Below are 23,256 nucleotides of genomic sequence, written 5' to 3'. Positions count from 1 at the left end.
ACAATTTTGTTGATTAGTGTAATAAGATCCGTCACTAGAAACGCATTTTAACATGATTCACCATAATCTATACATTTTTTAAAATCAATATTCAATAATTTCTTGAACTCTAATAATAACAACACAATGATATTATAATTATACTTACTTCGTACAATCATCATCTTTACACCATGGACTAATAAAGCCCAGTCAGGCCATTCGCTAATTAATATTCATTTGTTTTTAGTCTTGTTTGATATGAGGTGCTTCGTAGAAAATCTATATCATCCAATCCAAATTCGATAGATCTTATTTATTATACTTTGAACCAAGATTGTTTCCCTTTTTTTATTACGGACACAGATAGGATATGGTTGCAATTTATATCATTATTGACCAATCTTTTAGATTTTAAGTTATAAACTGTGAATGTGAATATAAGTGGCTGTAGTTTAGTGGTAAGAATTCCACGTTGTGGCCGTGGAGACCTGGGCTCGAATCCCAGCAGCCACATAATAATTTTTTTATAATTTTAACAAACGTGTTAGTTTTCATTGTCTTAACTCCTTGTTATTTTGCGTATTAATTTTCATTGGCTTAACTCCTTGTTGTTTTGGTTTTGCCCGACATTATAAATCTTTACAAACTTAGTTCCCGACGTGTAATTTGGCAAAAAAATGATTAGATTTTAGTTATGAGTGTTGTTATTTAGGGAAGTTTCGAGAACTTTTCAACAATATGGCATGTGTTCGAAATGATAAATGGTTAGGTTGGCTCTTATGAATTTAACCCTCCTAACAAAGTTGATGTATGATTTAATGTTACGTTGGTTACATGTTAAAGATTAACCCTCCTAACGAACTTTACAAGTGCAATCATTTTTTTTTTTTTTCTCCTAAATTCAAAGTGTTCAGTGTAGTTTCGTTTGAGTAATCAAAAATACTATCGATTCGTAAAAACAATTGACGACGCATCTTAAATGAGAGCATGGATTAAGTGGATCAAGTGAAAACGTATTTCTACGTTTATTAATGATGATGGGCGGTACCCATCGGACCTAGTAATTGGATTTGGTCCATGGATCGCTATTAAGTCTCTCTCTCCTAAACCCTAATTCCCTCTTATAAATAGAGGGGTAATCTAAGCAATTGGGGTACCCAATCTATACACATTCTTCTCTATTTTCCCTAGGGTTTTTACCTACCACTCTTGTTAGGGTTTTTCCCTTCGCCGCCAATCGGAGTGCCGTCCATCGGCCGGCGGTCAGCCCTTAGCCACCCTCCCGAGGTCATCATCTCGGCTAGGGTTATCACGGTAACCGGACCGGAGGTTAACGTCGCTGAATCCAAAAACCCCTCTTCTATTGCTCTAAAGTATGTTTCTAGCCCTAGGCGGAAACATGCTTGATCAAGTGGTGCTTTCATTGAGAGAACAACATATCTTGCGTTCTTTCCCTCGAACGGTTGTAAGTCTCTCTTTTATTTCATTATCTGTAAAACGATTTACTGTTGGATTTCGTGTGCTGTTGATAGATTGAAATCTGGAAAGGCAGCGCATGAAAGAATATTATAATCATATGTTTGCTTGTGAATGGAAACATACATGCTAATATATTTGTGACGTCGGTGATTTTATTATTAATATTAAGCAATCAATAGTATAATAATACTCGTCTAATTCATAGACATCCAAGCAATTCACATCCATGGTTGTTATAATAATACTTTCGTCCAGGAATCGTTTTGGATTTTGAAAGATTTATTTGGGTTTAATTATATCAAATAAATTAATCCTTCAAAATCGTTATGGATTTTAAAGATTTATTTGTGTCTTGTAATCATAGATGCATATCCATACTGTAATTATGTCGAAGTGCATCTTTATTCGTGTGACGGTGTTTCGATTTTGGTTTTCAAAATCCGAAGGGCACGTATTTGACACAATGGCTGGGTGTTTAATTTTCCAACATATTATTATTAATCAATTCAAATGACTCACCGGAATTTTCGGTTATCCAAAACGTTTCTACCGGAATTACTTGCGGTTCTCTCGTAGACTATTAATCGAACGGTTGAGTTTATTTTGGAATTTTCATCGCGATCTTCATGCGGTCGAGGTCATGGAGTAACATATTTATTGAACCGATTGAATGCATGTATTTTGGAGGACGGAATTCAGTTGCCAAAATTTTGTTCATATCGATATCATGTACGAAAAAGGAAAATACGGAGTAGATTTAGTTGGTCCTTCCGTGTTATTGTCAAACGTACAAACTTCACATCTGAAGGTACAACTTCCAAAGGACTAAGATATCACGTGAAATCTGCTACCAATATACTCCGTATCTTTTTTATATTAATTAATTAATTTATAATTTATTTATATGATTACCGGGATTAGTTAAATAATATAAAAATAGTTAACTGATTTAAATTGGTAAATGAGTTGGCATCTTACCAAGGCTGAAATATCTCTAATTATCGAATTGCATGTATCTCCAAAATCTTTCTTTTATTAAAAGAGAGAGGTTAGGATATTTTCGACTATATCTCTAAACTTTAAGCGGATATGTCAAACTCAATTTTGAGTATATTGTTGGTTGTGCTAAACTTAGTTCTTGAGTTTAAACATTTGTGCAGTCTTTTGCACACCTTATACAAGCCTTTGCTCTCATATTTGCGCGGTAATTTGTGTGTGTATTCACGCGGTTTTATGCACGTGCTTTACACGAACGTTTGTGCATCCTTTGCGGCGATTTGTAGGAACCTTGCTGCTGATTTGCAGCAGCCCTCACAACTAATTTGTGCAGTCCTTTGCGTATCCACTAACAGGTGTTTCCGTAGTACTTTGCGCGGTTCTTTGCGCATTTACGTTCGTGGTTCTTCGCACAATTCTTTGTGCGGTGCTTCACGCGGCTATTTGCATAATGATGTACGCGGTTATTAGCAGAATGCTTTGTGCGCTTACTTGCACATCCCTTTGTGCGGTCCTTTGTGAGACGTTTTCACGATACTGTGCACCTCTTTGTGCTCCCATTTGCACAATCGTTATGTAGCTTTTTGCGCGCATGATATCATTATTTTCACATATTACCGATATTAAACAGTGAGGTGTAAATACGCTCCACGCAGATCATTTCAAAGCTTACGGGCATATCGCATCGCCTCCAGGCAGATCGCAACACCTTCGGAGTTCGGACAATCACAACAATTCCGAGCTGGCGGGCAACGCCTACGAGAGGGCTGTGACACCTCCGGTCAAGGCCGTATTGTCTCGGCGTAGAATCGACTTAAACCGAGGAAAGACAAACCCTAAAATCTTCACAACGAATTGAAGTTACTTGCTTTTTGAGTGTGAATGATGATTTCAGCGGTGTATAATAAGGTCTAGTGATCGAAGGAATCGGGTCTCAGATTTAAGCTATGGGGTAAATGCAGCCATGAGAGATGCAACATGTATCATGCTCTCACAGTCAAACGGAAACCAGTTCATACCTTATATACCTGTAAGTTTGATCGTACCTTTCACATCGTGAGGTCTTATTAAGCTCCGATTATTATTAATTTCATTGTTAATGTTTAATTGTTACGGCAATTAGTTTTCAGAGTGCAATAGATAATAAAAAGAGCGGACGGGTATACTTTGTGTTTTCAAAGGACATAAAAAAGGGGGAGTCAAGTATAGTTTTTACTGTTTACATTCATACGAACAAACGGAAGCTGGTTCAATGAATTAACACATGGCTTGGATTCCGTAAAATTCTGTTTACTTATAAAAGATTTTTTGATCTTTTTGGAATTAATTGCCAAAGTAGGGTCGATACGATTCGTTGAATAATAATTTGTGAAAGGACCCGTTCATATACATTATAAACGTTTCACAATAGTTGATTACATCGCTAGGTATTTGACCTCTATATGATACATTTTACAAACATTGCATTCGTTTTCAAAAGGCAGACTTTCTTTACATCGAAAATTGACGGCATGCATATCATTTCATAACATATCCCACTATAAACGACTTAATAATATTCTTGATGAACTCAACGACTCGAATGCAATGTCTTTTGAAATATGTCATGAATGACTCCAAGTAATATCTCTAAAATGAGTAAATGCACAGCGGAAGATTTCTTTAATACCTGAGAATAAACATGCTATAAAGTGTCAACTAAAAGGTTGGTGAGTTCATTAGTTTATCATAAATATTCATTTCCAATATTTTAATAGACCACAAGATATTCATATTTAGAAAACAATCTGTGCAGGTCTGCTCACTGCTGTAAAAATCATTCATATGAAGAACACCAGAACCTTTCAAACAACTCACCAACGGTATCTAATGCGTAGTGCAATGACAAAATCATCTCACCGTGGTAGTTAATACAATATAATTTTACAACGGTAGCTAGTACGTAGTGCAATGCAAAATCATCTCACCAAGGGTAGTTAAAACGGTAGCTAGTGCGTAGTGCAATACAAAATCATCTCATTCTTTACTAACTACAAAATCGAACACAATATAATACAACGGTAGCTAACGCGTAGTGAAATGACGAAATCATCTCACCGATGGTTGATAATACAATCTTTATAGAAATCGAACCTCTGAATCCAAATAATTCTATCATAGAATGTAGTTTTGAATATTTGTGTCTATTTCGTCAAATATTTATAGAAGCAGTTCATGTATTCTCAGTTTAAAAATATGTATCTCAAAAGCATTTAGTAAAACAGTTATAAAACAGCGCATGTATTCTCAGTCCCAAAAATATATATTGCGAAAGCATTTAAAAAGGGAGTAATGAAACTCACAATATTGTATTTCGTAGCAATTATGCATATGATGGCACTGAACAAGTGCAAGGTTGGCCTCGGATTCACGAACCTATATTAATTATATATATTTATGTGTTGGTCAGTATTTGTCTAACAATTTAGGTCAAGTCTTAGTGTATCACAATCCTAATGCTCGAGACTAAATATGCAAAAGTCAACAAAAGTCAATTTGACTCAAAATGATTTCCAAAATTTATACATGATTATTATATAATTTAAATATAGTCGTTTTATATTTTTAAATATTTTTAACAGATTTTATTAGAGTAAATAATAAAAGTCATTTGTTAATAAAAATTTATATTTAAGATTTATATATGATAAAAATATACTTTTATATATTTTAAGTAATAAAATTTATAAAGTTCATTTTAATATCATAAAAATATAATGATAGGTATTATTAATGTAATTATATTACATGTAGTAAAATATTTTTTTTGTATCACATATTTATTTGATAAAATAATATTGATAGTAACAATAATAAATAAAAGTTGTATTATTTTGTAATAATAATTATTATTATTCTACTAATAAAAATAACAATATTTATATTTATTAAAAATGATACTAATTATGATAAAATGATAATTTTTTATTAATAATAGAACTAAAATGATAATAATAATGATATCTTATAGTAACAATGATATTTCTATTAAAAATGATAATTTTTGTAAAAATGATAATTTTAATATTAATAATACTTTTAATAATAATAAAAATAATAAAATCGATGTTTTTCTCTTAAATTAATGTCTTACAATATTTTAATTTCATCATAATACTCATACTCATTATTTTCTAATGAATTTGTTAATAGCTTTTAATCGTCTTTTATATCGCGTTCATTATAATGATAATAATAGTAATCAAAATAATTAGGTGTTACTAATATCAGTTTTAATTATAATAATAATAATAATAATAAATATTATAATAATATTAATGATAATACTAATAACTATTTTAATGATAATAATAATAATAATACTAATTATAATTTTAACGATAATAACGATAGTAATAATAATAAAAATAACATTTTTTAATGATAATACCTTTTATTGATAATGATGATGATAATAATAATAATAATAATAATAATAATAATAATAATAATAATAATAATAATAATAATAATAATAATAATAATAATAATAATAATAATAATAAGATAGAAACTATAACGACGATAATAACGACGATTATAATAATCATTTTTAATAAAAATACAAAAATTCAATTGACTATAACTTCTAATCCGTTCATCGAAACCATTCGATATCTAAATGAAAAGTTCTTAATTTTTCGCTAGCTTTCCAACGACATGCATATCATATACCTTTTCTCAACCACATATGTAACTAACTTATGATTCATCAAAACTATCTAACGACTAAATTAAACATACATGCATGCATAATCATATCTACTCGAGCACTAGTCATGGATACACTAATAATATGTAAAAGTTAAGTTATGAATGCTCACGTATCAATATTGAGATTCAATATTGCAGGAAAGGTACGTAGACGCAACGGAGACGATAAATATTAGGTTGACCTCACGAGCATACCCCTGATCCATACCCATAACCTCCATAGCTATAACCCATAATTTCCTTAGCTCTATCCCGCTCGTAAAACCCGTTTTGAATAACTTGCTCATGACTTCGTCGTAGTATTTTATGTACAATACTAATGATAATAATAATAATACTACTAAATACGATTAATAATAATAATATTAATCTTAATAATAATAATAATAATATAAATAAAATAAATATATACTACGGAGTAATTGAGAGATAGATAGATGAATTACTTCGGCCAAAAAACTCGAGTTTTATAGACCCGTTTCTGGACCCATGAACTCCGCAATCGCGGTACTTTGTAGGCTAACACCTCCGCAATCGTGGAGGTACCTGTCCCAGCTCACCCTCAATGATTTCATGGATGCCGACGGTTTATATATATGTATATGTATGTATATATATATATATATATATATATATATATATTATAATATATTTAATTTATATAATTAATTATATATTATATTATATTTACGTACATAGTTAACTCGTAATTTTAGTTCCAACGAATTGTACGTTGTCACATGACTATAGTCTCGTTTTTGGTTTCTCGAACGCATTTTTGTACATTTAGAAAACTAGTACTTTACCTTACGCGATACGTACCTTTATTATTAACTAGACTTATAATATCGATAAACTATATCATTTAAAATATAACTTGTACATTTGAGTGATATGGTCATTTGCTTCTTAAAATCGACGTTTCGTTGTTTATATAAAATATATATTTTAAATCAAACATTTTAAGTTAATATTATTTTTATCACTTTGTAAAATACATATATATATATATATATATATATATATATATATATATATATATATATATATATATATATATATATACATACATACATACATACATACATATATAACCATATATATATATATACATATATATATACATATATATATATATATATATATATATATATATATATATATATATATATATATATATATATATATATATCTTTATTTAAAATATGATTTGTTCATAAAAAGATTTATTTAATAATATATTAATTAGTTTTTCAAAACTAAAAGTATTTCAATCGTTTTCGTAATATAACATAAATTGGTATGAATCATTTATGTACTAGCGTTCACTCTAACTTGTTAAATATTCTAGTTACTAATCGAATACAAATATCATTTATTAAATAGTTTGAAACATATACAAACACGTTCTTAATTACACGTTGTAAGTTATTTATTTATATTCAATTACCTCATGGATCGTTATTATTTATAACTTGTCAAAAGGTTTCTAGAAAGATTCTAAATTTCAAGATAACGTTAAAACCTTCATTCTTATCATAATGACTCAGTAACAATTCGTCAAAAGTGGCTCTAAATATTTATAAAATTATATTCGTTAAAAGGAGACGTGACACTTTTGTTCTTTCATGTAAATTACTTTACCATCTATTCCGAATACCGTTAAAAAGAAACGATTTCTCAAATCAATATGGACCTCACAATATAGACTCATAATCATACAATGTATCTGACAAATCAATCATTTGATATTATCTTCTAATTCCGTTGATAAATATTTCTAAATAATTACGTTCATGTAAAGTATTATATATCTAATACTTTGTTAACGTTCTCAAGCCATATAATAGACTTTGTAACTTATTCTCATATTAATAAAACGTTTAATGTTTCATTAATATTTCTTAATTTAATAATCACACATATGTATATATTCATACATATCTATTTACACATAATTGTTCGTGAATCGTCGAGAGCAATCGAAGGGTAATTGATTACATAAACATAGTTCAAGGTTTTTGAGATTTCAACATTACAGAATTTGCTTATCGTGTCGGAATGATATAAAGATAAAAGTTTAAATTTGGTTGGAAATTTTCGGGTCGTCACAATTTGAGTCTCGACCCCTTAACCGAATTCGAGGAATATTCTATAACAGTTGGTATATGGGCGCAGTTTACATGGAATCAGCTATGTATCAATTCCAAATATCTCGATAACAATTCCTCATTAAATCTACATGCGTATACGCGAAAACTTTGTTACCATATGTAGTTGTGACTTTTGCTTAGAGTATTTACCTACAAGGTTATTGGATATCACGTGATTTTTGAAAACGGCCAATGTATCATTCTTTGATTCATGTGGCTATCCAGACCACTTTCTTTATTTGAATTAATCAATAGGTTCACATAAAATGCTTACATGCATAATTACAATGATGTGACATCACGTTTGTGCTTACTTATTTATATATCAGATCTTGTAATTAATAACAAGCGATAAGTGACTATTTATTTATGATACATACGAAAGAGGGTTCTTTCCATAAATCCCATTGATTACATATCATCCGCAGATAGTCACAATAATTGGTCAGAATTTCCCTGTCGGTGACATCATACGAGTGAGACTCGACGTTATCGGTCGTCTACAAGTCGGTAGTGCCATAGCGGGGAACGGTTTGTTATGTTTATGCATTGTTGTGATTTTAGTATATTGTTGCGGCGGTTTATATACTAACGTTGTTGCTAGTTGTACGTTTGGTGTTGCTAGCTCGTTTATGCATTTTGTTTGCATGGTATTTGTAAGTGGATGCGTGTAGGTAAATTACATATGTATATTTATAAGTATTGGATTCACTAAGCATTAGCTTACCCTCTCGTTGTTTACATTTTTAGGTACGAAAGCGGATTTGGCAAGGGTATGTTCGGGATTTAGATGATTTCCCCTTTTAATGCTTGCATGGATTACTTTTGGATTCGACCTAGGATTGGGTAGTTTATCTCCAAACATCATGCTCATAGTTTTGTTTGGAAACTAAACTCGTATGGTCGAAACTCGTATTTTGTATGTATTTCATAAAACGGCCAACGTGGGCCCGATGTCGTAAAACTTGTTTTATTATTGAATCGTGTTAGTTTTACTTATTTTAATGCGTTGTGAAAAGCGTTTCGTCTAAAGGTGTCAGGAAGTGGGTAATCTTTAAACGAAAATTGGAAAATTTGGACAGCGGGCTGAAAGGCCTTGTGTGCGCCGCGCAGATTAAGGGCTGCGTGCCGCGCACCCTAACTGTAAAAAAAAAAAAAAAAAAATTGCTGCGTATTCGGTTGGATAACGGGTTGGGTCGTTACATGAAGTTAATGACATAGTGACTAGTCTTTAGAATTGAACCAAAAACATTAATGTGACTAACTAAGTCTTGACCAAACTGAGATTTTTCAAAATATCAATCAAGACACTTCTCCAAGAATGTTGGGTTTACCACTAATGGAGTGTTATGTCACTTTCATGCAATAAGACCAAATCTCACACACTTAATGCATATAGTACTTGTATAGGATGTTTAGTTTCTTTTACAGGTGCTAGAAGGAGTAAATGTGCCAAAATGTGGTGTTCAAATTAGAGTCAAACGGCTATACAACGGATACTAAATTTGGAATGGAGCATGCACGGTCGAACCACGGTCGACCGTGCAGGCAACCGTGTGTCAACGGCTACTTTTTGAATCCCACTATAAAAGGCAAGCATTAAAGAGCATTTGAAGTAGACCCACTTGAATATTTCAAAGGCTTATTTCCAGAGATCACAAGGGCTCTAACTACTACTCAAATGTGATCAAGCAAGAGAAAATTCTATGATCTTATAGATATAGAATTTGATTGTTGTAAACTTACTAATCAAAATCATTAATCTTGTGAGTTTACTTAGTGTAATGTACGTCCTAGTATTGTCTTAGGATCATCATTACAAAGTGTATAAGTCTTGTAATGTCAATGATAATGCTAAAAACGAACATATATTTCATAGCATTATTCCTCAAGAAAGACAAGCTTTTAGTTGCAATTGTTCTATTTACAAGTGATATTCGTTTAAATAATAAAAGGTGAAGACAAAAGATAGATTCGACGAATTGAAGATGCAAACGACCAAAAAGCTCAAAAGTACAAAATACAATCAAAGAGGTTCCAATTATTGATAAGAAACGTCTCAGAATTACAAGAGTACAAGATTCAAAACGTAAAGTACAAGATATTAAATTGTACGCAAGGACGTTCGAAAATCCGGAACCGGGACCAGAGTCAACTCTCAACGCTCGACGCAACGGACTAAAAATTACAAGTTAACTATGTATATAAATATAATATAATATATAATTAATTATATAGATTATATATATATTATATTTATATATTAAAACCGTCGGCAAAGAAGATCCAAAAAGGGATGAGCTGTAAAATCAAACTCCGCAACTTGCGGAGTTTGAAGGGCAAAAATACCGCGACTCGCGGAGCCCCAAATTCTGAAACTGCCTATAAAAGCCAACGCATTTTGATCGTAAAAAAATATCCTTTTATCAATCTCTCTATAAACGTATATATATATATATATATATATATATATATATATATATATATATATTTATATTTATATTTATATTTATATTTTAATTTTAATTTTAATTTCTAATAATAAGGGTATGTTAGCGAATGTTGTAAGGGTGTAAGTCGAAATTCTGTCCGTGTAACGCTACGCTATTTTTAATCATTGTAAGTTATGTTCAACCTTTTTATATTAATGTATCGTAGCTAAGTTATTATTATGCTTATTTAAAACGAAGTAATCATGATGTTGGGCTAAAAATACTAAAATTGGGTAATTGGGCTTTGTACCATAATTGGGGTTTGGACAAAAGAACGACACTTGTGGAAATTAGACTATGGGCTATTAATGGGCTTTATATTTGTTTAACTAAATGATAGTTTGTTAATTTTAATATAAAGATTTACAATTGGACGTCCCTATAAATAACCATATACACTCGATCGGACACGATGGGCGGGGTATTTATATGTACGAATAATTGTTCATTTAACCGGACACGGGAATTGATTAATGGCCACTAGAATTATTAAAACAGGGGTGAAATTATGTACAAGGACACTTGGCATAATTGATAACAAAGTATTAAAACCTTGTTACAGTTTAAGTCCCCAATTAGTTGGAATATTTGACTTCGGGTATAAGGATAATTTGACGAGGATACTCGCACTTTATATTTATGACTGATGGACTATTATGGACAAAAACCAGACGGACATATTGAATAATCCAGGACAAAGGATAATTTACCCATGGGCATAAACTAAAATCAACACGTCAAACATCATGATTACGGAAGTTTAAATAAGCATAATTATTTTATTTCATATTTAATTTCCTTTATTTTATATTTAATTGCACTTCTAATTATCGCACTTTTATTTATTGTTATTGTATTTAATTGAACTTTTATTTATCGTACTTTTTAATTATCGCAAGTTTATTTTATCGCAATTTTATTTATCGCAATTTCATTATCGTTATTTACTTTACGCTTTAAATTAAGTCTTGTATTTATTTTTGATATTTTACATTAGGTTTTAACTGCGACTAAAGTTTTAAAAAGCGACAAACCGGTCATTAAACGGTAAAAACCCCCCTTTATAATAATAATATTACTTATATATATATTTGTATTTTTATAAAGTAAAACTAATATAGCATTAAGCTTTGTTTAAAAGATTCACTGTGGACGAACCGGACTTACTAAAAACTACACTACTGTACGATTAGGTACACTGCCTATAAGTGTTGTAGCAAGGTTTAAGTATATCCATTCTATAAATAAATAAATATCTTGTGTAAAATTGTACCGTATTTAATAGTATTTCCTAGTAAAAATAAAGCTATTTCATATACACCTCGCATAACATCAAGTATTTTTGGCGCCGCTGCCGGGGAACGACGAAGCGAAACGCCACACACATAAAAAAAAGAGAATTTTTATTAAGTTTTATTTAGTTTTTGTAAAAATACATTTTAAATATTAAAAAATATATAAAAATTTAAAAACCGGAAAAGAAAAAAATATATAAATCTATTTTTAAGATTTTTATTTATAAAATTATAAAGTATTTCTATTTTTTTTAAAATATAAGTTTTTATTTATTATAATTTACATAATTATTAAAAACAGAAAAATATATAAAATATAATTTAAAAAAACTACAGAACCTGTCGAACGATATTTGTGCATTTAAAATTTTAACCTCCGCGACTCGCGGAGTTTGTTGCCAGGTGTACCGCAACTCGCGGAGCCACCCTGACACGACCAGAAACCCTAATCGCATTAATTACGTAGTATTATTAATTATTATTATTAATAAACCCTAAATTAGTTAATTAATTTATTATTTAGTTTAAGTTTTAATTAATTTGTAATAATTAATTTTAATTAGTTTTATTTATATATATAAAAGTAATAGTTTTATAAAACAAATAATATAAAAATAATATTTTTATAAAAATTGTACTTTTTACAACTTTAAGTTTATTTTTATATTTTGTATCTTTTTATTTGTTTATTCGTAATATTTGTATTTTTCGCTCGTAATTAGTTTTAAGTTATAGTTTTTGCCATAATTATTTTTACTTCTAGATTTTTAGGCTTTGCCGTAAATTCCCTTAAGTGCTTTTTCTTTCGACTAAAATTTAGGTGCTTTAGAATTTTGCGACGTTTTTTTTAAGTTTTAGTACCTTTTTAAGATATTGCCATTTGGGATATAGTATTTCTTTTAAGCTTTAATATTTTTAGACGCAACTTTTAATTCTTAGTTTTTAGTTCCTTTTTAAGTTTCGACGCGCTACTTTCTTATTTTTATTTTTCGACGCCTTTTACCTATGTATCAATTATCACTCCAATTAGTAATCTCAATTTGCAATTTTAATTTTAAGTTAGTGATAGTAATAAGGTTGGGTTAGTCGAGTGTTTTAAAGTTTTATAAGTCACTCTTTTTCTTTCTTATTTTTCGACGCCTTTTATTTTTCAACCCTTTTCTTTTTCGACCTTTTCCGACGCGCTCTTTTTCTTTCTTATTTCTCATCATTCTAGTTTTTAGGACTTAGAATTTTTATTCTACTTCTTCTCTAAATTTCTTTAAATTACAAAAGTTTATTTGAAGTGGTTAAATTGATAGACATCAAAATTTTCTGGTTCGTAGTAATAGTTAGATTTGTACGTGGACCGGGTTATTGGAGCCAAACAGTACTCAATTATATCGAGACCAAACGAATCCTGCCCCTCTGTTGCATCTTTTGGCTATTCGAAACGTGGGCAAAATCAGAAAAGTCTATTAATTGGATAACTTATATAATTTTTCTTTCCTTTTAAAAACTAATAGGATATTCAGTGAATGCACCGAGCAAGACGTTCACCACCTTTTGTACGTTCACCACCTGTAACCAGATCAAGACATCTAGCAAATATTGTCGCCGTTGATTTTTCTTTAGAATCGTCATCCAGTCGACCAAGTACTCCAATTCAAATTTCCGATAATCCATTTTTTGAACCCGACCTCACAATTGAGAATCCGGAGAATATTCAGGGACGATTCATAGATCCTGAACCATTAATTTTTCCTCCGGAACCACCAATCATTCAAACAGAGATTGTTGAGGAACGAGCCATTAAATCAGAATCCTCTAGTGATTCAGATTCAATAAATTCAATCATGGAAAATCTGGAACCTTTAAGTATGGAAGACCGAATGAGAGCTAAACGCACTGACCAAGGTCACGCAATTACTCATCCAGACATTAATGCGCCAGATTATGAAATCAAAGGACAAATTCTACACATGGTGACTAATCAATGCCAATTTAGTGGTGCGTCGAAGGAAGATCCAAATGAACATCTTCGTACTTTTAATAGGATCTGTACTCTATTTAAAATAAGAGAAGTTGAGGATGAACAGATATATCTCATGTTATTTCCCTGGACTTTAAAGGGAGAAAACAAAGATTGGTTGGAATCGTTACCTGAAGGGGCGATCGATACATGGGACATTTTAGTTGAAAAATTTCTTAAACAATTCTTTCCGGCATCTAAAGCCGTAAGACTTCAAGGAGAAATTGTTACGTTCACACAGAAACCAAATGAAACTCTATATGAGGCATGTACAAGATTTGAAAAGTTATTAAGAGGATGTCCGCAACATGGTTTAGACACTTGTCAAATAGTACAAATATTCTACCAAGGATGCGACATCACTACAAGGAAAGACATAGACAGAGCAGCTGGTGGTTCCATTATGAAGAAAACAGAAACTGATGCTTACAAAGTTATTGATAACACTGCTTCCCACTCACATGAGTGGCACCAAGAAAAAGATATCGTTAGATGATCTAAAGCAGCTAGAGCCGATTCTAGCCATGACTTAGATTCCATTTCCGCAAAGATAAACGCTGTCGAGAGACGAATGGAAAAGATGACTAAAGATATTCACTCAATACGAATTAGTTGTGAGTAGTGTGGAGAACCACATTTGACAAAAGATTGTCTCAGTATTGAACTAACAATGGAACAAAGAGAGAATATTTCATACATAAACCAAAGGCCTGGAAATAATTATCAGAATAATTATCAACCGGCAAGACCAATCTACAATTAAAACCAGAATTATAACTGAAATGTTCCATACAACAACCAACAAGGTCCTAGTAATCAACAAGTATCCAACAATACTTACAATCAGCAAAGACCTAATTTTCAAAACAAACCACCACAAACCGATGATAAAAAGCCAAATTTAGAAGATATGATGACGAAGCTAGTTGAAACTCAAACGCAGTTTTTCACATCTCAGAAACAAACCAATGAATAAAATGCTCAAGCATTTAGAAATCAACAAGCTTCTATTCAAAATTTGGAACAAGAAGTAAGTAACCTAGCAATGTTAATAGGTGAAAGAAAATCGGGAAGTCTACCTAGTGATACAAATGCTAACCCCCGGAATGAAACAGCTAAAGCCATTACCACAAGAAGTGGTATTACACTAAAACCACCTGAAATACCTGTAACTTCTGATGAAGCTATTCCTACTCCACAAGAACCACAACCTGAACAAGATAAGGAAAAAGAACCGGTAGTTGAAAAGGTTAATGAAGATAACACAGTTAAGGCTAAACCTTATGTTAAACCATACCAACCACCACTTCCTTACCCGAGTAAAATAAAAAAAGAGAAACTTGAAGCCGAGCAATCCAAATTCTTGGATATGTTTAAACAGATAAATGTAAATCTTCCTTTCATTGATGTAATTTCAGGAATGCCTAGATTTGAGAAATTCTTGAAAGATCTAATCACAAATAGAAAGAAAATGGAAGAACTCTCGGCTGTTACTATGAATGCTAATTGTTCTGCAGTGCTGTTGAATAAGATACCAGAAAAACTATCTGATCCAGGAAGTTTCACAATTCCATGTTTTCTGGGTAGTCTTAGTTCAATAGAAGCATTGGCAGATTTAGGTGCTAGTATAAATTTAATGCCGTATTCACTATACACTAAACTAGACCTTGGAGAATTGAAACCAACAAGAATAAGTATACAACTAGCCGATCGATTAATAAAATATCCTAGAGGGATAATGGAGAACATGCTAGTTAAAGTTGGTACTTTAGTATTTCCAGTAGATTTTGTTGTTCTGGACATGGAAGAAGATTCTCAAGTTCCTCTCATATTAGGAAGACCATTCTTAAACACGGCTAAAGCAATGATAGACGTGTTCGGTAAGAAACTGACCCTAAGTATAGAGGACGAGAGTGTTACCTTTTCAGTTGATAGAGAAATGCAACAACCACAATCTGCAAATGATACATGTTATTATATTCAAACTATAGATTCACATGCAGAATTGTTAGAAGAATTTCCAGAATTACAAGGAACGGGAGAATGTTCTTTAGGAGAAGGAACTGAACCAATTGATGAAATTGAAATGTTAGCTACACTAATGGCTAATGGATATGAACTAACAACAGAAGAAATTCAAATGCTAAAAGAAGAAGACAGATATCGATACAAATCATCGATAGAAGAACCTCCGACATTAGAGTTAAAGCCACTTCCAAACCATTTGGAATATGCTTATTTACATGGTGAATCTGAATTACCTGTAATAATATCGTCTTCTCTTACTGAAAATGAAAAATCACAACTCATTTCTATGTTGAAAGCTCATAAACCAGCTATTGCATGAAAAATTCATGATATTAAAGGAATTAGTCCTTCATATTGCACACATAAAATCCTTATGGAAGAAGGTCATAAAACGTATGTGCAACGCCAACGAAGACTAAATCCTAATATGCAAGATGTTGTTAAGAAAGAAATTATTAAACTGCTTGATGCAGGTTTAATTTATCCAATTTCTGATAGTCCATGGGTAAGCCCAGTTCAATGCGTACCTAAGAAGGGTGGCATGACTGTCATCACAAATGAGAAAAATGAGCTTATTCCTACTAGGACTGTAACAGGATGGCGTGTATGTATTGATTATAGAAAATTAAATGACGCCACCAGAAAAGATCACTTTCCCTTACCTTTCATTGATCAAATGTTGGAAAGGTTAGACGGAAACAGTTACTATTGTTTTCTAGATGGTTTTTCCGGATATTTTCAAATTCCAATAGCACCCGAAGACCAAGAGAAAACCACATTCATGTGCCCTTATGGTACTTTTGCTTACAAAGGCATGACACTTGGACTTTGCAACGCCCCTGCAACCTTTCAAAGGTGCATGATGGCGATTTTTCACGACATGATAGAAGAATGCATGGAAGTTTTCATGGATGACTTTTCAGTCTTCGGTGATACTTTTGAATCATGTCTAGCTAATCTTGAACGAATGCTTATTAGATGTGAACAATCAAATCTAGTTCTTAATTGGGAGAAATGCCATTTCATGGTTAAAGAAGGAATCGTTCTTGGACATAAAATTTCAAAAGAAGGAATTGAAGTGGATAGAGCTAAAGTAGATGTAATTGCTAAACTTCCACATCCCACCAATGTTAGAGGAGTTAGGAGTTTTCTAGGGCATGCCGGTTTTTACCGACGTTTCATAAAAGATTTTTCTAAAATTGCCACTCCTATGAATAAACTTCTAGAAAAGGATGCTCCATTCATATTTTCAGATGAATGTATCAAATCTTTTAATATTATTAAAGAGAAACTCACTAATGCGCCGATCATGATAACTCCAAATTGGAATCTACCGTTTGAACTTATGTGCGATGCAAGTGATTTTGCAATGGGAGCCGTTTTAGGACAAAGGATTGAAAAACAATTTCAACCTATATATTATGCTAGTAAGACGTTACAAGGAGCACAAACGAATTATACAACTACTGAAAAAGAACTCCTTGCTATTGTCTTTGCTTTTGACAAATTTCGTTCATATCTCGTTCTAGCTAAAACGGTGGTCTATACCGACCATTCTGCTCTTAGATACCTATTTTCGAAACAAGATGCCAAACCAAGATTAATCTGTTGGATCTTACTCTTACAAGAATTCGATATTGAAATCCGAGATAAAAGAGGAGCAGAAAATCTCGCCGCTGATCATCTTTCTCGTCTTGAAAATCCTGAATTAGAAGTTCTAAATGAATCGGCCATACAAGACAACTTTCCTGATGAATATCTATTGAAGATAGATTATAATGAAATTCCATGGTTTGCAGACTATGCAAACTACTTAGTATGTGGATTCCTTGAAAAAGGATTGTCGTACTAAAAACGAAAGAAATTCTTCAGTGATATAAAACACTATTTTTGGGAAGATCTACATCTGTTTAAAAGTTGTCCCGATGGAATAATACGCCGATGTGTATTCGGAGAAGAAGCCAATCAAATCTTAAACCATTGTCACACAGGACCAACAGGAGGGCATTATGGGCCTCAACTCACAGCAAGAAAAGTTTATGATGATGGATTCTATTGGCCTACAATTTACAAAGACGCACACCTTCTTTGCAAATCCTGTGATGCTTGTCAAAGGGCCGGAAAAATAAGTCAACGTGATGAAATGCCACAAAATGTCATTCAAGTATGTGAAGTATTTGACATTTGGGGTATTGACTTTATGGGTCCATTTCCAAAATCTCATAATAATCTCTACATTCTCGTTGCCATTGATTATGTATCTAAATGGGCGGAAGCACAAGCTCTCCCAACTAACGATGCACGAGTTGTAGTCAACTTTTTAAAACGTCTTTTTGCAAGGTTTGGAACACCGAAAGCTTTAATAAGTGATCGGGGTACTCATTTTTGTAATAATCAACTTGAGAAATTTCTTAAAATATATGGAGTAACTCATAAAATCTCCACCGCTTATCATCCACAGACGAGTGGACAAGTTGAAAATACCAACCGAGCTTTAAAACGTATTCTAGAGAAAACCGTAGGAACAAATCCGAAGGAATGGTCCATTAAATTGGAGGATGCACTCTGGGCTTTTAGAACAACCTACAAAACTCCAATTGGAACCACACCTTTTAGACTCGTTTATGGAAAAGCATGTCATCTTCCAGTAGAAATTAAACACAAAGCATTTTGGGCTTTGAAGACATGTAATCTTGATTTACATGAAGCTGGATGTCTACGGTTAAGTCAATTAAACGAATTAGAAGAATTAAGATATGAAGCATACGAAAATTCGTTAATCTATAAGGAAAGAACGAAGAAATGGCATGATAAAAGAATCAGAAGTTCAAAAGAATTTAAAGAAGGAGATAGATTTCTTCTTTTTAATTCACGATTCAAGCTATTTGCTGGAAAATTGAAATCAAGATGGTCTGGACCATTCATAGTCAAAAGAGTTTTCCCATACGGAACGATAGAATTAATAAATTCAAATGGGATTGAATTTAAAGTTAATGGTCACAGAGTTAAACATTACATAGATAGTCCGATGGAAGTTGACAACGAAGTTAATTACAATTTCGATACCACAGCTAACTAAGTGTGGGGAGAATCAAGTCTTTAAAGGATAATATGTATTTCTGTTAGAGTTAGATTTTCTGTTTTTGTGTAGTTCTCGAAAATGGAACCCGAATGGTCTTTCCCTAGCAGACCCTAAAGAACTTGTCTTCTTCCCCCATTCTGAATTTTTATTTTTTTAGATTTTTACGAAATGAAGACTTCCTGTGAACTAAACCATGGTCTAATGCTACACGCTTTGATCACTAAACGTAATAATGACACACTTCCAAGTGAAATAGTATCATTAATCAGAGGTAAATTGGACGGAATAAGAAAAGAATCCAGATGCGAAGATAATAAGTTACAATTTGATAAAGGAAAATCAAAATCCGCAGCGAAAAGAAGAGCACGACACCTTGAAAGATGTCACAAATGCGGAAAATGGTCACACGAAGGTAAATGTTCAAATAATCAAACTTATTCAAACACCGAATTTGTTACTTTATGCAGAGATGGACCGTTCATATGTTTAGAAGAAAAAACATTAAATGCTCGAGGTTACGCCTATGTAGCCATGGAAAATCAATTTGTAGGATCCTAGATCTCATGAATACCATGAATGTGAACAATTAACCACATGAATGTAGAGAGCATTAGTCAAACTAGTCAACTATATTCCACGGCTCTCTTGAATACATTACAAATCAGTGGCTAATGTTAGTGATTAAGGGAGGCTTGGTGTTCTATATATAGCCCTCATCTATAGAACACCTCCCTTACAATCTAAGGGATATAGTTAGCTCTTTCTAGAGACCTAACAATCTCCCCCTAAGAGATAACTATTTCTCAAAGATTGCTCACTAGGTAAAATGCATACAAAATTACAATAAGAAAGAATAAACTATTTCTAACTAACTCCCCCTCGAATCTTGTACGGCCGTTGAAGTAGATCTTTGAAACTTGGAGTTCTTCTACCTTCAATGGTCTTTGAGTTTGCACAGCGGAATGCACATTCTCTTAACATTCATCGAAGCATCACTTTATGTTGATGAAGAACTCAACTCCCCCTCAACACTTTCCTTGATTAGTAAGCTCGAAAAACTTTGAGAAACTCCCCCTTCAAAGTATATGGGGCACGGCCAATCAAGTTTGATTTCAATCAAACACATGATCATCACATAAAGCGTATAGATCGTTGGCTCTTTCGAAGTTCCTAACGTCTCATGTACTCCCCCAAGGATATGGAAGTCTCTTTCGGTTTCGCGTGCTCACTCGTCAAAGAAGTAACGCTTTAACTTTGTCACTTTGAAGTACGAGTCCAATACCGTACGCGTATTGAAGTCACATGCACATCAACCATATACATATCTCCCCCACAATGATGCTCGCATGAAATAAGAGCTTCATTGTTTAAAATGGTTGACGTGCTCGGCAAATACCCAAAATATTGAAAATAACGCGTATGAGAAAAGCCGCGTGAATTCGAGCCTCGAAAATAGTGAAAAAATATGCTTTGGAGGTCCAGATTTGGTAAAGGACTAGGCCTGAAAATTCTGTCAAAAGTTAGGGGCCAAAACTGTCAATTTCGTAGCCAGATTCGGTAGTTGGACTGTGCTTGCAAAAGTCAGAAACTTATCAGGGACTGATCTTGTAAACTTCACATAAGATTTGGTAAGTGGACTGTGAATGTGCTAACTAGATTCGGTAACAATTGAATGAAGTATGATATTGGGCCTAAATTAGATTCGGTAGGCCCAATGAGATCACATAGCCAAATTACTATTACTGTACCGAATCAGAAGAATATTTCAGATCCATACCGAATCATCATCATCAAGGAATACCGAATATCATGATCATCGCATCCATACCAAAGCACATACCAAATTTAATCAATACCGAATCATAATGAAAATCATATACCGAATTAGATCAAACCAATACAGAAATAATCACTGAAACCGAATCAGATGCATACCGAAGCAAAATCTAATACCGAATATGATTCATCAAGAAGTCGTAACTGTCATCTTCAAAAAAAAAAAAATCATGAATCTCAAATTTTATGCAAATAAGCCTGAAGTTTGTTTCCATTAGCTTCACTGAGTGGCGATTAAACAATTTTGTGAAGCATATCATTGCAAAACTTCATTAGAAAGCCAAATTAAGTAATGAACAGTAGTCGCTTTTGAAGCATGAACATGAATTGTGAATTTGAGATCTAATCACTTGTAGATGATGAAGTAAACATGAAAGATGCTCGAAATCGATCCACAAATACTCGATCATCATCATCTGCCTCTGAAACAACACATATATTTCGAATTTGAGCAGAATCAAATCAGTTGACTTTTTTCGTTGAACTTTGACTTTCGAATTCATGTACGGTTTTATGAATTAGATCCTGAGATTTTGCACACACGTTCACGAGATGAAGATGAAGAGATCTACATTTTTACTTTTTCTCAAATCATGACGAATCAGTCCGGAGCTCAAATCGGTTAACGTTTTCATATAATGAAGAACACGATCTGATTCGTCATGAATTTGTTGATGTTGATCTAAAATGATGATGTACGCGAGTTAAGTTGCTGATAAGGATCACGAATTTGCATTTATTAGATGATGAGATTCATTATCGGATGATTTGAAATATTTGTAAATGATGAATATGAGTATCGAATAGGAACTGTAGCAAAGTAGGTATAGAATATGAATAATTGATTTTGAGTAATCGTGTAATCTGAATTTTGAAAATGACATGAAAGGATATGTGTTTGTAATTTGTGAATTTGTTTTGGAAATTCGAATAAGTTTCGGTGAGATTCAATTTAGAAACCGAAAATGAGATTCGGTAATTTGTGTTTTAGATTGTGATTTAAATAAGGTTCGGTGTAAACTCGGTAAATGATATTCGGTTTCGAAAAAAATTTCCGAAATTCTTTTGAAAAAATTTGAAGATCTTCATATCTTCATGATGAAGATGATGAAGGTTTGAAGATTTGGTTGAAAGTAGGTTGAAGATGTATGTATTTGGTGTTTGAAGGTTTGAAGGTAGAGGGAAAACATTCATGAATATTCATAGAGATCTCCTTCATGTGATGAAGGCCTAAGCTCTAATACCAATTGTAGGATCCTAGATCTCATGAATACCATGAATGTGAACAATTAACCACATGAATGTAGAGAGCATTAGTCAAACTAGTCAACTATATTCCACGGCTCTCTTGAATACATTACAAATCAGTGGCTAATGTTAGTGATTAAGGGAGGCTTGGTGTTCTATATATAGCCCTCATCTATAGAACACCTCCCTTACAATCTAAGGGATATAGTTAGCTCTTTCTAGAGACCTAACACAATTAGTCCGACTATCTTATGAGTGGGCTAGAGCATATCATTAAGAAATACTATCTCACAGGTAAGTCTGTACAGTTTTTATTTTTATTTTTATTTTTTTAACCTTTTGATAATAAACGCAAATTTGTTCGCTATAAAGTATTAAATTGGTATTCAATAAAATTAGGTCTTGCGACCGAAATTATTGATATCATACAAAAATTTATTACATCACTGCGAAATTTAACATTTATTCTTAAGGTATAAATATCTTTAATCAATCAACCCAAAATATTTCAAAAATTCGTCATGAGTTAAATTAGGTCATGGAATCGAAATTACTTTACCGAAAAGAGGGGCATATATTTTTGATAATATTTGATTGATTAAAGTTGGATAAAAGACCAAAAAAAATTTTAATTTTATTTTTACCATGTTTTTAAAATTAATATATAAATATTAAATTAATATTGTACAATTTTTAAAATTAATATATTTAAAATTGTAAATATTTGAAAAATTGATATTTTTAATATAAGTTTGTATGTATAAAAAAAAATATAATATAAGTTTGGTGTGAATTTTTAATTTTTAAAAAAATATGAATTTTTAATTTTATGCATTTTAAATTTAAGTTTGGTGTGAATTTAAAAATAAAAATTTACTTTATTTCGCTAAGTTAAAAATAT

The 23,256-nt window shown here is 32.0% G+C and overlaps 2 non-coding genes across 2 annotated transcripts; one reads left to right on the top strand and one right to left on the bottom strand.

The window, feature by feature from the left end:
• The first annotated feature begins 423 nt into the window (after positions 1-423).
• TRNAH-GUG (transfer RNA histidin (anticodon GUG)) lies at positions 424-495 on the top strand. Its single transcript has one exon. It is a non-coding gene; the product is annotated as a tRNA-His (tRNA).
• Positions 496-14,369: 13,874 nt separating this feature from the next.
• Positions 14,370-14,476, bottom strand: LOC139869580 (small nucleolar RNA R71). Its single transcript, XR_011766184.1, has one exon. It is a non-coding gene; the product is annotated as a small nucleolar RNA R71 (small nucleolar RNA).
• Positions 14,477-23,256: the final 8,780 nt, after the last annotated feature.

The sequence above is a fragment of the Rutidosis leptorrhynchoides genome, chromosome 9, assembly GCF_046630445.1.
Source record: "Rutidosis leptorrhynchoides isolate AG116_Rl617_1_P2 chromosome 9, CSIRO_AGI_Rlap_v1, whole genome shotgun sequence".
Classification (NCBI taxonomy): domain Eukaryota; kingdom Viridiplantae; phylum Streptophyta; class Magnoliopsida; order Asterales; family Asteraceae; genus Rutidosis; species Rutidosis leptorrhynchoides.
The sequence above is the reverse complement of the archived record's forward strand: the minus strand, read 5'-3'. Positions and strand labels throughout refer to the sequence as shown.